The sequence below is a fragment of the Neolamprologus brichardi genome, chromosome 3 (assembly GCF_056152115.1).
Source record: "Neolamprologus brichardi isolate AB-2024 chromosome 3, ASM5615211v1, whole genome shotgun sequence".
Lineage (NCBI taxonomy): Eukaryota > Metazoa > Chordata > Actinopteri > Cichliformes > Cichlidae > Neolamprologus > Neolamprologus brichardi.
The window spans coordinates 49447501-49459604 of NC_142106.1; the positions used below are offsets into that span (position 1 = coordinate 49447501).

Below are 12104 nucleotides of genomic sequence, written 5' to 3' on the forward strand. Positions count from 1 at the left end.
ACAGCACCAGGTATTCCCAGGCAGTCTCCCATCCAAGTACTAACCATGCCCAGCCCTGCTTAGCTTCCGAGATCAGACGAGGTCAGGCGTGCTCAGGGTGGTATGGCCGTAAGCTGCTGCCCACAGCACAATGTGTCAATTTATGGAATCAAGTGATGAGGTGGCCAGTACCTGAAGTTACGAACACAATCCTATAACCCTACCTGCATGCTTGCCTAATACCCTAAGCCAAAGACTCAGTTTAGCATTTATCCAGCAGCACAGGCCCTGGATTTTTGAAGATGGCCTCAGGAACCAGCACAGGGCCTGGTGTGGTGTAGTTAGCCTCGGCCAGCAGCACTGGCCCTGGTGTGTTGTAGGTGGCCTCAGCCAGCAGAACAAGACATTGGTGAAAAAAGCCAAAAGCAATGTCGTTAATGTGCCCTCATTAATGGGCAGCTGCTTTGGGTCTTTTAATACACCCCTTCTCTGGATCAAAAGCAGTTCAATGACATGAAAATGAAAGGCTTACAGCACCAGGTATTCCAAGGCAGTCTCCCATCCAAGTACTAACCAAGCCCAGCCCTGCTTAGCTTCCGAGATCAGACGAGGTCAGGCGTGCTCAGGGTGGTATGGCCGTAAGCTGCTGCCCACAGCACAATGTGTCAATTTATGGAATCAAGTGATGAGGTGGCCAGTACCTGAAGTTACGAACACAATCCTATAACCCTACCTGCATGCTTGCCTAATACCCTAAGCCAAAGGCTCAGTTTAGCATTTATCCAGCAGCACATGCCCTGGATTTTTGAAGATGGCCTCAGGAACCAGCACAGGGCCTGGTGTGGTGTAGTTAGCCTCGGCCAACAGCACTGGCCCTGGTGTGTTGTAGGTGGCCTCAGCCAGCAGAACAAGACATTGGTGAAAACAGCCAAAAGCAATGTCGTTAATGTGCCCTCATTAATGGGCAGCTGCTTTGGGTCTTTTAATACACCCCTTCTCTGGATCAAAAGCAGTTCAATGACATGAAAGGCTTACAGCACCAGGTATTCCAAGGCAGTCTCCCATCCAAGTACTAACCAAGCCCAGCCCTGCTTAGCTTCCGAGATCAGACGAGGTCAGGCGTGCTCAGGGTGGTATGGCCGTAAGCTGCTGCCCACAGCACAATGTGTCAATTTATTGAATCAAGTGATGAGGTGGCCAGTACCTGAAGTTACGAACACAATCCTATAACCCTACCTGCATGCTTGCCTAATACCCTAACCCAAAGACTCAGTTTAGCATTTATCCAGCAGCACAGGACCTGGATTTTTGAAGATGGCCTCAGGAACCAGCACAGGGCCTGGTGTGGTGTAGTTAGCCTCGGCCAGCAGCACTGGCCCTGGTGTGTTGTAGGTGGCCTCAGCCAGCAGAACGAGACATTGGTGAAAACAGCCAAAAGCAATGTTGTTAATGTGCCCTCATTAATGGGCATCTGCTTTGGGTCTTTTAATACACCCCTTCTCTGGATCAAAAGCAGTTCAATGACATGAAAATGAAAGGCTTACAGCACCAGGTATTCCCAGGCAGTCTCCCATTCAAATACTAACCAAGCCCAGCCCTGCTTAGCTTCCGAGATCAGACGAGGTCAGGAGTGCTCAGGGTGGTATGGCCGTAAGCTGCTGCCCACAGCACAATGTGTCAATTTATGGAATCAAGTGATGAGGTGGCCAGTACCTGAAGTTACGAACACAATCCTATAACCCTACCTGCATGCTTGCCTAATACCCTAAGCCAAAGACTCAGTTTAGCATTTATCCAGCAGCACAGGCCCTGGATTTTTGAAGATGGCCTCAGGAACCAGCACAGGGCCTGGTGTGGTGTAGTTAGCCTCGGCCAGCAGCACTGGCCCTGGTGTGTTGTAGGTGGCCTCAGCCAGCAGAACAAGACATTGGTGAAAACAGCCAAAAGCAATGTTGTTAATGTGCCCTCATTAATGGGCATCTGCTTTGGATCTTTTAATACACTCCTTCTCTGGATCAAAAGCAGTTCAATGACATGAAAATGAAAGGCTTACAGCACCAGGTATTCCCAGGCAGTCTCCCATTCAAATACTAACCAAGCCCAGCCCTGCTTAGCTTCCGAGATCAGACGAGGTCAGGAGTGCTCAGGGTGGTATGGCCGTAAGCTGCTGCCCACAGCACAATGTGTCAATTTATGGAATCAAGTGATGAGGTGGCCAGTACCTGAAGTTACGAACACAATCCTATAACCCTACCTGCATGCTTGCCTAATACCCTAAGCCAAAGACTCAGTTTAGCATTTATCCAGCAGCACAGGCCCTGGATTTTTGAAGATGGCCTCAGGAACCAGCACAGGGCCTGGTGTGGTGTAGTTAGCCTCGGCCAGCAGCACTGGCCCTGGTGTGTTGTAGGTGGCCTCAGCCAGCAGAACAAGACATTGGTGAAAACAGCCAAAAGCAATGTTGTTAATGTGCCCTCATTAATGGGCATCTGCTTTGGGTCTTTTAATACACCCCTTCTCTGGATCAAAAGCAGTTCAATGACATGAAAATGAAAGGCTTACAGCAGCAGGTATTCCCAGGCAGTCTCCCATCCAAGTACTAACCAAGCACAGCCCTGCTTAGCTTCCGAGATCAGACGAGGTCAGGCGTGCTCAGGGTGGTATGGCCGTAAGCTGCTGCCCACAGCACAATGTGTCAATTTATGGAATCAAGTGATGAGGTGGCCAGTACCTGAAGTTACGAACACAATCCTATAACCCTACCTGCATGCTTGCCTAATACCCTAAGCCAAAGACTCAGTTTAGCATTTATCCAGCAGCACAGGCCCTGGATTTTTGAAGGTGGCCTCAGGAACCAGCACAGGGCCTGGTGTGGTGTAGTTAGCCTCGGCCAGCAGCACTGGCCCTGGTGTGTTGTAGGTGGCCTCAGCCAGCAGAACAAGACATTGGTGAAAACAGCCAAAAGCAATGTTGTTAATGTGCCCTCATTAATGGGCATCTGCTTTGGGTCTTTTAATACACCCCTTCTCTGGATCAAAAGCAGTTCAATGACATGAAAATGAAATGCTTAAAGCACCAGGTATTCCCAGGCAGTCGCCCATTCAAGTACTAACCAAGCCCAGCCCTGCTTAGCTTCCGAGATCAGGCATGCTCAGGGTGGTATGGCCGTAAGCTGCTGCCCACAGTACAATGTGTCAATTTATGGAATCAAGTGATGAGGTGGCCAGTACCTGAAGTTACGAACACAATCCTATAACCCTACCTGCATGCTTGCCTAATACCCTAAGCCAAAGACTCAGTTTAGCATTTATCCAGCAGCACAGGCCCTGGATTTTTGAAGATGGCCTCAGGAACCAGCACAGGGCCTGGTGTGGTGTAGTTAGCCTCAGCCAGCAGCACTGGCCCTCGTGTGTTGTAGGTGGCCTCAGCCAGCAGAACAAGACATTGGTGAAAACAGCCAAAAGCAATGTCGTTAATGTGCCCTCATTAATGGGCAGCTGCTTTGGGTCTTTTAATACACCCCTTCTCTGGATCAAAAGCAGTTCAATGACATGAAAATGAAAGGCTTACAGCACCAGGTATTCCCCCATCCAAGTACTAACCAAGCCCAGCCCTGCTTAGCTTCCGAGATCTGACGAGGTCAGGCGTGCTCAGCGTGGTATGGCCGTAAGCTGCTGCCCACAGCACAATGTGTCAATTTATGGAATCAAGGGATGATGTGGCCAGTACCTGAAGTTACGAACACAATCCTATAACCCTACCTGCATGCTTGCCTAATACCCTAAGCCAAAGACTCAGTTTAGCATTTATCCAGCAGCACAGGCCCTGGATTTTTGAAGATGGCCTAAGGAACCAGCACAGGGCCTGGTGTGGTGTAGTTAGCCTCGGCCAGCAGCACTGGCCCTGGTGTGTTGTAGGTGGCCTGAGCCAGCAGAACAAGACATTGGTGAAAACAGCCAAAAGCAATGTCGTTAACGTGCCCTCATTAATGGGCAGCTGCTTTGGGTCTTTTAATACACCCCTTCTCTGGATCAAAAGCAGTTCAATGACATGAAAATGAAAGGCTTACAGCACCAGGTATTCCCAGGCAGTCTCCCATCCAAGTACTAACCAAGCCCAGCCCTGCTTAGCTTCCGAGATCAGATGAGGTCAGGCGTGCTCAGGGTGGTATGGCCGTAAGCTGCTGCCCACAGCACAATGTGTCAATTTATGGAATCAAGTGATGAGCTGGCCAGTACCTGAAGTTACGAACACAATCCTATAACCTTACCTGCATGCTTGCCTCATACCCTAACCCAAAGACTCAGTTTAGCATTTATCCAGCAGCACAGGACCTGGATTTTTGAACATGGCCTCAGGAACCAGCACAGGGCCTGGTGGGGTGTAGTTAGCCTCGGCCAGCAGCACTGGCCCTGGTGTGTTGTAGGTGGCCTCAGCCAGCAAAACAAGACATTGGTGAAAACAGCCAAAAGCAATGTCGTTAATGTGCCCTCATTAATGGGCAGCTGCTTTGGGTCTTTTAATACACCCCTTCTCTGGATCAAAAGCAGTTCAATGACATGAAAAGGAAAGGCTTACAGCACCAGGTATTCCCAGGCAGTCTCCCATCCAAGTACTAACCAAGCCCAGCCCTGCTTAGCTTCCGAGATCAGACGAGGTCAGGCGTGCTCAGGGTGGTATGGCCGTAAGCTGCTGCCCACAGCACAATGTGTCAATTTATGGAATCAAGTGATGAGGTGGCCAGTACCTGAAGTTACGAACACAATCCTATAACCCTACCTGCATGCTTGCCTAATACCCTAAGCCAAAGACTCAGTTTAGCATTTATCCAGCAGCACAGGCCCTGGATCTTTGAAGATGGCCTCAGGAACCAGCACAGGGCCTGGTGTGGTGTAGTTAGCCTCGGCCAGCAGCACTGGCCCTGGTGTGTTGTAGGTGGCCTCAGCCAGCAGAACAAGACATTGGTGAAAACAGCCAAAAGCAATGTCGTTAATGTGCCCTCATTAATGGGCAGCTGCTTTGGGTCTTTTAATACACCCCTTCTCTGGATCAAAAGCAGTTCAATGACATGAAAATGAAAGGCTTACAGCACCAGGTATTCCCAGGCAGTCTCCCATCCAAGTACTAACCAAGCCCAGCCCTGCTTTGCTTCCGAGATCAGACGAGGTCAGGCGTGCTCAGGGTGGTATGGCCGTAAGCTGCTGCCCACAGCACAATGTGTCAATTTATGGAATCAAGTGATGAGGTGGCCAGTACCTGAAGTTACGAACACAATCCTATAACCCTACCTGCATGCTTGCTTAATACCCTAAGCCAAAGACTCAGTTTAGCATTTATCCAGCAGCACAGGCCCTGGATTTTTGAAGATGGCCTCAGGAACCAGCACAGGGCCTGGTGTGGTGTAGTTAGCCTCGGCCAGCAGCACTGGCCCTGGTGTGTTGTAGGTGGCCTCAGCCAGCAGAACAAGACATTGGTGAAAACAGCCAAAAGCAATGTCGTTAATGTGCCCTCATTAATGGGCAGCTGCTTTGGGTCTTTTAATACACCCCTTCTCTGGATCAAAAGCAGTTCAATGACATGAAAATGAAAGGCTTACAGCACCAGGTATTCCCAGTTAGTCTCCCATCCAAGTACTAACCAAGCCCAGCCCTGCTTTGCTTCCGAGATCAGACAAGGTCAGGCGTGCTCAGGGTGGTATGGCCGTAAGCTGCTGCCCACAGCACAATGTGTCAATTTATGGAATCAAGTGATGAGGTGGCCAGTACCTGAAGTTACGAACACAATCCTATAACCCTACCTGCATGCTTGCCTAATACCCTAACCCAAAGACTCAGTTTAGCATTTATCCAGCAGCACAGGCCCTGGATTTTTGAAGATGGCCTCAGGAACCAGCACAGGGCCTGGTGTGGTGTAGTTAGCCTCGGCCAGCAGCACTGGCCCTGGTGTGTTGTAGGTGGCCTCAGCCAGCAGAACAAGAGATTGGTGAAAACAGCCAAAAGCAATGTTGTTAATGTGCCCTCATTAATGGGCAGCTGCTTTGGGTCTTTTAATACACCCCTTCTCTGGATCAAAAGCAGTTCAATGACATGAAAATGAAAGGCTTACAGCAGCAGGTATTCCCAAGCAGTCTCCCATCCAAGTACTAACCAAGCCCAGCCCTGCTTAGCTTCCGAGATCAGACGAGGTCAGGCGTGCTCAGGGTGGTATGGCCGTAAGCTGCTGCCCACAGCACAATGTGTCAATTTATGGAATCAAGTGATGAGGTGGCCAGTACCTGAAGTTACGAACACAATCCTATAACCCTACCTGCATCCTTGCCTAATACCCTAAGCCAAAGACTCAGTTTAGCATTTATCCAGCAGCACAGGCCCTGGATTTTTGAAGATGGCCTCAGGAACCAGCACAGGGCCTGGTGTGGTGTAGTTAGCCTCGGCCAGCAGCACTGGCCCTGGTGTGTTGTAGGTGGCCTCAGCCAGCAGAACAAGACATTGGTGAAAACAGCCAAAAGCAATGTCGTTAATGTGCCCTCATTAATGGGCAGGTGCTTTGGGTCTTTTAATACACCCCTTCTCTGGATCAAAAGCAGTTCAATGACATGAAAATGAAAAGCTTACAGCACCAGGTATTCCCAGGCACTAGCCCATTCAAGTACTAACCAAGCCCAGCCCTGCTTAGCTTCCGAGATCAGACGAGGTCAAGCGTGCTCAGTGTGGTATGGCCGTAAGCTGCTGCCCACAGCACAATGTGTCAATTTATGGAATCAAGTGATGAGGTGGCCAGTACCTGAAGTTACGAACACAATCCTATAACCCTACCTGCATGCTTGCCTAATACCCTAAGCCAAAGACTCAGTTTAGCATTTATCCAGCAGCAAAGGCCCTGGATTTTTGAAGATGGCCTCAGGAACCAGCACAGGGCCTGGTGTGGTGTAGTTAGCCTCGGCCAGCAGCACTGGCCCTGGTGTGTTGTAGGTGGCCTCAGCCAGCAGAACAAGACATAGGTGAAAACAGCCAAAAGCAATGTTGTTAATGTGCCCTCATTAATGGGCAGCTGCTTTGGGTCTTTTAATACACCCCTTCTCTGGATCAAAAGCAGTTCAATGACATGAAAATGAAAGGCTTACAGCACCAGGTATTCCCAAGCAGTCTCACATCCAAGTACTAACCAAGCCCAGCCCTGCTTAGCTTCCGAGATCAGACGAGGTCAGGCGTGCTCAGGGTGGTATGGCCGTAAGCTGCTGCCCACAGCACAATGTGTCAATTTATGGAATCAAGTGATGAGGTGGCCAGTACCTGAAGTTACGAACACAATCCTATAACCCTACCTGCATGCTTGCCTAATACCCTAACCCAAAGACTCAGTTTAGCATTTATCCATCAGCACGGGCCCTGGATTTTTGAAGATGGCCTCAGGAACCAGCACAGGGCCTGGTGTGGTGTAGTTAGCCTCGGCCAGCAGCACTGGCCCTGGTGTGTTGTAGGTGGCCTCAGCCAGCAGAACAAGACATTGGTGAAAACAGCCAAAAGCAATGTTGTTAATGTGCCCTCATTAATGGGCAGCTGCTTTGGGTCTTTTAATAAACCCCTTCTCTGGATCAAAAGTAGTTCAATGACATGAAAATGAAAGGCTTACAGGACCAGGTATTCCAAGGCAGTTTCCCATCCAAGTACTAACCAAGCCCAGCCCTGCTTAGCTTCCGAGATCAGGTGTGCTCAGGGTGGTATGGCCGTAAGCTGCTGCCCACAGCACAATGTGTCAATTTATGGAATCAAGTGATGAGGTGGCCAGTACCTGAAGTTACGAACACAATCCTATAACCCTACCTACATGCTTGCCTAATACCCTAAGCCAAAGACTCAGTTTAGCATTTATCCAGCAGCACAGGCCCTGGATTTTTGAAGATGGCCTCAGGAACCAGCACAGGGCCTGGTGTGGTGTAGTTAGCCTCGGCCAGCTGCACTGGCCCTGGTGTGTTGTAGGTGGCCTCAGCCAGCAGAACAAGACATTGGTGAAAACAGCCAAAAGCAATGTTGTTAATGTGCCCTCATTAATGGGCAGCTGCTTTGGGTCTTTTAATACACCCCTTCTCTGGATCAAAAGCAGTTCAATGACATGAAAATGAAAGGCTTACAGGACCAGGTATTCCCAGGCAGTCTCCCATCCAAGTACTAACCAAGCCCAGCCCTGCTTAGCTTCCGAGATCAAACGAGGTCAGGCGTGCTCAGGGTGGTATGGCCGCAAGCTGCTGCCCACAGCACAATGTGTCAATTTAACCTTCCTCTCGTGTTAGGGTCGTCACCAACCCATTTTAAATTTCAAATGCATAAAACAAATCACAAACATTTGTTTATTGTATCAAGGCTTTTTGACTTTGTCAGGAACCTCTATTTCTACAAAATAAAACAAAAAAAAATATTTTCACTAAATTATAAAATGCCCTAGTTGAAATTATGACATTTGTGTTGTTAGGGTCGGTTTCGACCCAGGTATAATATTATGAGTATAAAGCAATAATTAAAGCCAAAACTGAAATCATAAGTGTACTTTCAGCTAAAACATTGACAGCAAGCTCCTCTCCTAATCATATGAGCTTTAGGGGATTCTTATTTTGCGTGTTTTTTGCAGTATACCTGCACAAAAACAAAACAGAATAAAGACGGGACATGTCAAGAATTCACTCATTTGAGTGGCCATTTGACTTCCAGAGTGCACATTTACAATTTGCAGCATACAAAAATGAGAAGAAGATTCACAGTGAGCCAAGTTCTGCATCATATTTTTGGTGAAAATAAAGGAGAGGACACAGAGCATCATAGCGATTCAGATGGGCAGGTTTCTAGGAGGAAGACAATGTGGACTATCATGCAGAAGACACAGACACATCTGATCATTTTCTGGGCAACGATGTCACTTCACACATTTGATATCATTTTGATTCAGGAGTCCTCAGATTTGAGACCAGACCAAGGTCTGACAAGCTTGCTCCCATCAGGGATGTCTGGGAAAGATGGGTGCAGCTTCTTTCCCTGATGTTCATCAGCCAGAGGTGACAGTGGATGAACGTCTTGTCCACTTTTCGAGGAAAATGCCCCTACCGGCAATACATACCCAGTAAGCCAGGGAAATACGGCAGAAAAATCTGGGAAGCCTGTGATGCAAAAACCAACTATGCCTGGAATGTACAGATTTTCACAGTCAAAGCTGCGAGTGGCACCCCTGAGAAAAAACAATGAAAATGTGTGGCCCTTGATATGACCACTGGACTGCAGGATCACAATATCAGCTGTAATATTTTATTTTTTACCAGATATGACCTCGGACAAGAACTTCACAAAGGAAACTTCACAAAGATGTAGCTGTATCATTGGGAAGTGATAAAAAGCCCACAATTACCCACGATTATAACCAAAAGAAAGGAGGAGTGGACTTTTTCTTTTTTTTCAGTTTATATTAAAGGTCCACTGCTAAAAAACAACATTTTTTTTTGTCTTTTCTTGATGTAAATATCTATGGGTCGAAATTGACCCGTAACACCATAGATGTCATTTTAGTAATTAATCTTAAAATGAAAAAAATCAATAAAACAGATTTATTTAAGAGATGTGTCCTATACCCCTCAGTAATAGTCAGGTAACACAAAAACCTTTTATTTATTAATATTATTCTCTTGAGGTTAATTTTACAATTTTTTTTAATCGAAATCGAGGGGTATAGTGACAAAAAAAAGACCCACAGGCCCACACCAAAAGTATTAAAACCAACATTTTCATGGATAAGGAAGCCTAACAATATAACCAAGAGATGAGAAACAAATTGGATGATCACTTATTGTTTTTAGTGTATTTTATAACTGATTTAATTCACGGGTCAAAACCGACCCGTTAACATAAGAGATGATAACAGAAAGCTAACACAAGAGGAGGGTTAAGGAATCAAGTGATGAGGTGGCCAGTACCTGAAGTTACGAACACAATCCTATAACCCTACCTGCATGCTTGCCTAATACCCTAAGCCAAAGACTCAGTTTAGCATTCATCCAGCAGCACAGGCCCTGGATTTTTGAAGATGGCATCAGGAACCAGCACAGGGCCTGGTGTGGTGTAGTTAGCCTCAGCCAGCAGCACTGGCCCTGGTGTGTTGTAGGTGGCCTCAGCTAGCAGAACAAGACATTGGTGAAAACAGCCAAAAGCAATGTGGTTAATGTGCCCTCATTAATGGGCAGCTGCTTTGGGTCTTTTAATACACCCCTTCTCTGGATCAAAAGCAGTTCAATGACATGAAAATGAAAGGCTTACAGCACCAGGTATTCCCAGGCAGTCTCCCATCCAAGTACTAACCAAGCCCAGCCCTGCTTAGCTTCTGAGATCAGACGAGGTCAGGCGTGCTCAGGGTGGTATGGCCGTAAGCTGCTGCCCACAGCACAATGTGTCAATTTATGGAATCAAGTGATGAGGTGGCCAGTACCTGAAGTTACGAACACAATCCTATAACCGTACCTGCATGCTTGCCTAATACCCTAAGCCAAAGACTCAGTTTAGCATTTATCCAGCAGCACAGGACCTGGAATTTGAAGATGGCCTCAGGAACCAGCACAGGGCCTGGTGTGGTGTAGTTAGCCTCGGCCAGCAGCACTGGCCCTGGTGTTTAATAGGTGGCCTCAGCCAGCAGAACAAGACATTGGTGAAAACAGCCAAAAGCAATGTCGTTAATGTGCCCTCATTAATGGGCAGCTGCTTTGGGTCTTTTAATACACCCCTTCTCTGGATCAAAAGCAGTTCAATGACATGAAAATGAAAGGCTTACAGCACCAGGTATTCCCAGGCAGTCTCCCATTCAAGTACTAACCAAGCCCAGCCCTGCTTAGCTTCCAAGATCAGACGAGGTCAGGCGTGCTCAGGGTGGTATGGCCGCAAGTTGTTGCCCACAGCACAATGTGTCAATTTATGGAATCAAGTGATGAGGTGGCCAGTACCTGAAGTTACGAACACAATCCTATAACCCTACACAGCAAATCCAGCATGTCCAAATTAACACTGTCAGATTTGATTTCAACACTTTTAAAGTGTCTATATGGGTCCACACCAGAGAGTGTTAATTTGACTCTTTTTGGAGAGTTGGTACGTTAACTCTGATTTAGTGTTAAACACCAAATCTCTCTGGAGTTGATAATTTGGCACTTGGTGTTAAGAGTTTATATATTAACTCTCAAAGAGTATTTTAGTTTAGCTACGTAGGAGTTATCTTCTAATTAATTCTAAAAAGCGGGAATTTTACTGTTCTGAACTTCTAGAAATTTCTTTTGGAAATAAACATTTACTAAAAAGACGCAATGGTTTTTGAAAAACATTTATTCTGAACAGTGCACCACAATTTCAAAACATTTTCTGAAAGATGTAACAGTGTACATGTTCTCACTTTCATTAGAATTTCGTTTATCAAAAGGTCTGACATAGGTGAGCTGGTAAATGCAAATAACAGCATTCTCATCACTTATTTCAATAAATACAAAATACAATATGCATGTCCTTCATTCATCACTTTGTGGAACTTCAACGCACTTCTGCTCTTCCCCATATTCCATCTTCACAAGCATATCCTATGTGGAGATTGAATAAAAATTAGTTGACACTAATTAATGGCACAAATCAATTGCAGCACAGTAAAAAAAAAACAAACAAAAAAAAAAAAAAAAAAGGAATCCTTTTTGAGCCATTACTTGTGTAAAGTATTTTCCCAAAAGACAAGGACACAGACAACAGGTAATACTGAACTAAATGTAAAACCTCAACCTTTTTCATTTTTACCTAAAACCGTGTGCACAAAACTCTGGAGGAATCTAAATGCTAACGTAGAACTCAGTCGGGACTTGGGACATCTGCTACTGCTGTTTGCTCGTTTTTATGGGAGATCGTTTTCAGGCTTCGAGTAGCACCATTATACCAACATTTCACATTCTAGACATTGTTTTAAGTGTATTTGACCAAGAAATTTGACTGAAAATTCACATGCAAGCTTTTTTTCAAGGCTGTGGTATTTGCCCGCAAACAATACCTTTCAGCTAGCTAAAACAGAATATTATGCTATCAGCGAGCAACATGGCTAATGCCTTTCACACAGCTTTGTCT

At 46.5% G+C, this 12104-nt stretch overlaps 3 non-coding genes and 16 pseudogenes across 3 annotated transcripts; all 19 read right to left on the bottom strand.

The window, feature by feature from the left end:
* Window positions 1-114, bottom strand: part of LOC148105545 (5S ribosomal RNA) — a 119-nt pseudogene extending 5 nt beyond the window's left edge.
* Window positions 115-504: 390 nt separating this feature from the next.
* On the bottom strand, window positions 505-623 carry LOC148105546 (5S ribosomal RNA; annotated as a pseudogene).
* Window positions 624-1007: 384 nt separating this feature from the next.
* Window positions 1008-1126, bottom strand: LOC148105547 (5S ribosomal RNA; annotated as a pseudogene).
* A 390-nt stretch (window positions 1127-1516) lies between these two features.
* On the bottom strand, window positions 1517-1635 carry LOC148105548 (5S ribosomal RNA; annotated as a pseudogene).
* A 390-nt stretch (window positions 1636-2025) lies between these two features.
* On the bottom strand, window positions 2026-2144 carry LOC148105549 (5S ribosomal RNA; annotated as a pseudogene).
* Window positions 2145-2534: 390 nt separating this feature from the next.
* Window positions 2535-2653, bottom strand: LOC148105550 (5S ribosomal RNA; annotated as a pseudogene).
* Window positions 2654-3043: 390 nt separating this feature from the next.
* On the bottom strand, window positions 3044-3152 carry LOC148105551 (5S ribosomal RNA; annotated as a pseudogene).
* Window positions 3153-3542: 390 nt separating this feature from the next.
* On the bottom strand, window positions 3543-3651 carry LOC148105552 (5S ribosomal RNA; annotated as a pseudogene).
* A 390-nt stretch (window positions 3652-4041) lies between these two features.
* Window positions 4042-4160, bottom strand: LOC148105553 (5S ribosomal RNA). Its single transcript, XR_015718678.1, has one exon. It is a non-coding gene; the product is annotated as a 5S ribosomal RNA (ribosomal RNA).
* A 390-nt stretch (window positions 4161-4550) lies between these two features.
* On the bottom strand, window positions 4551-4669 carry LOC148105554 (5S ribosomal RNA). The gene has a single exon (XR_015718886.1). It is a non-coding gene; the product is annotated as a 5S ribosomal RNA (ribosomal RNA).
* A 390-nt stretch (window positions 4670-5059) lies between these two features.
* Window positions 5060-5178, bottom strand: LOC148105555 (5S ribosomal RNA; annotated as a pseudogene).
* A 390-nt stretch (window positions 5179-5568) lies between these two features.
* Window positions 5569-5687, bottom strand: LOC148105556 (5S ribosomal RNA; annotated as a pseudogene).
* A 390-nt stretch (window positions 5688-6077) lies between these two features.
* LOC148105557 (5S ribosomal RNA) lies at window positions 6078-6196 on the bottom strand (annotated as a pseudogene).
* Window positions 6197-6586: 390 nt separating this feature from the next.
* LOC148105558 (5S ribosomal RNA) lies at window positions 6587-6705 on the bottom strand (annotated as a pseudogene).
* A 390-nt stretch (window positions 6706-7095) lies between these two features.
* Window positions 7096-7214, bottom strand: LOC148105559 (5S ribosomal RNA; annotated as a pseudogene).
* A 390-nt stretch (window positions 7215-7604) lies between these two features.
* On the bottom strand, window positions 7605-7713 carry LOC148105560 (5S ribosomal RNA; annotated as a pseudogene).
* Window positions 7714-8103: 390 nt separating this feature from the next.
* LOC148105561 (5S ribosomal RNA) lies at window positions 8104-8222 on the bottom strand (annotated as a pseudogene).
* Window positions 8223-10267: 2045 nt separating this feature from the next.
* Window positions 10268-10386, bottom strand: LOC148105562 (5S ribosomal RNA). Its single transcript, XR_015718966.1, has one exon. It is a non-coding gene; the product is annotated as a 5S ribosomal RNA (ribosomal RNA).
* Window positions 10387-10775: 389 nt separating this feature from the next.
* Window positions 10776-10894, bottom strand: LOC148105563 (5S ribosomal RNA; annotated as a pseudogene).
* Window positions 10895-12104: the final 1210 nt, after the last annotated feature.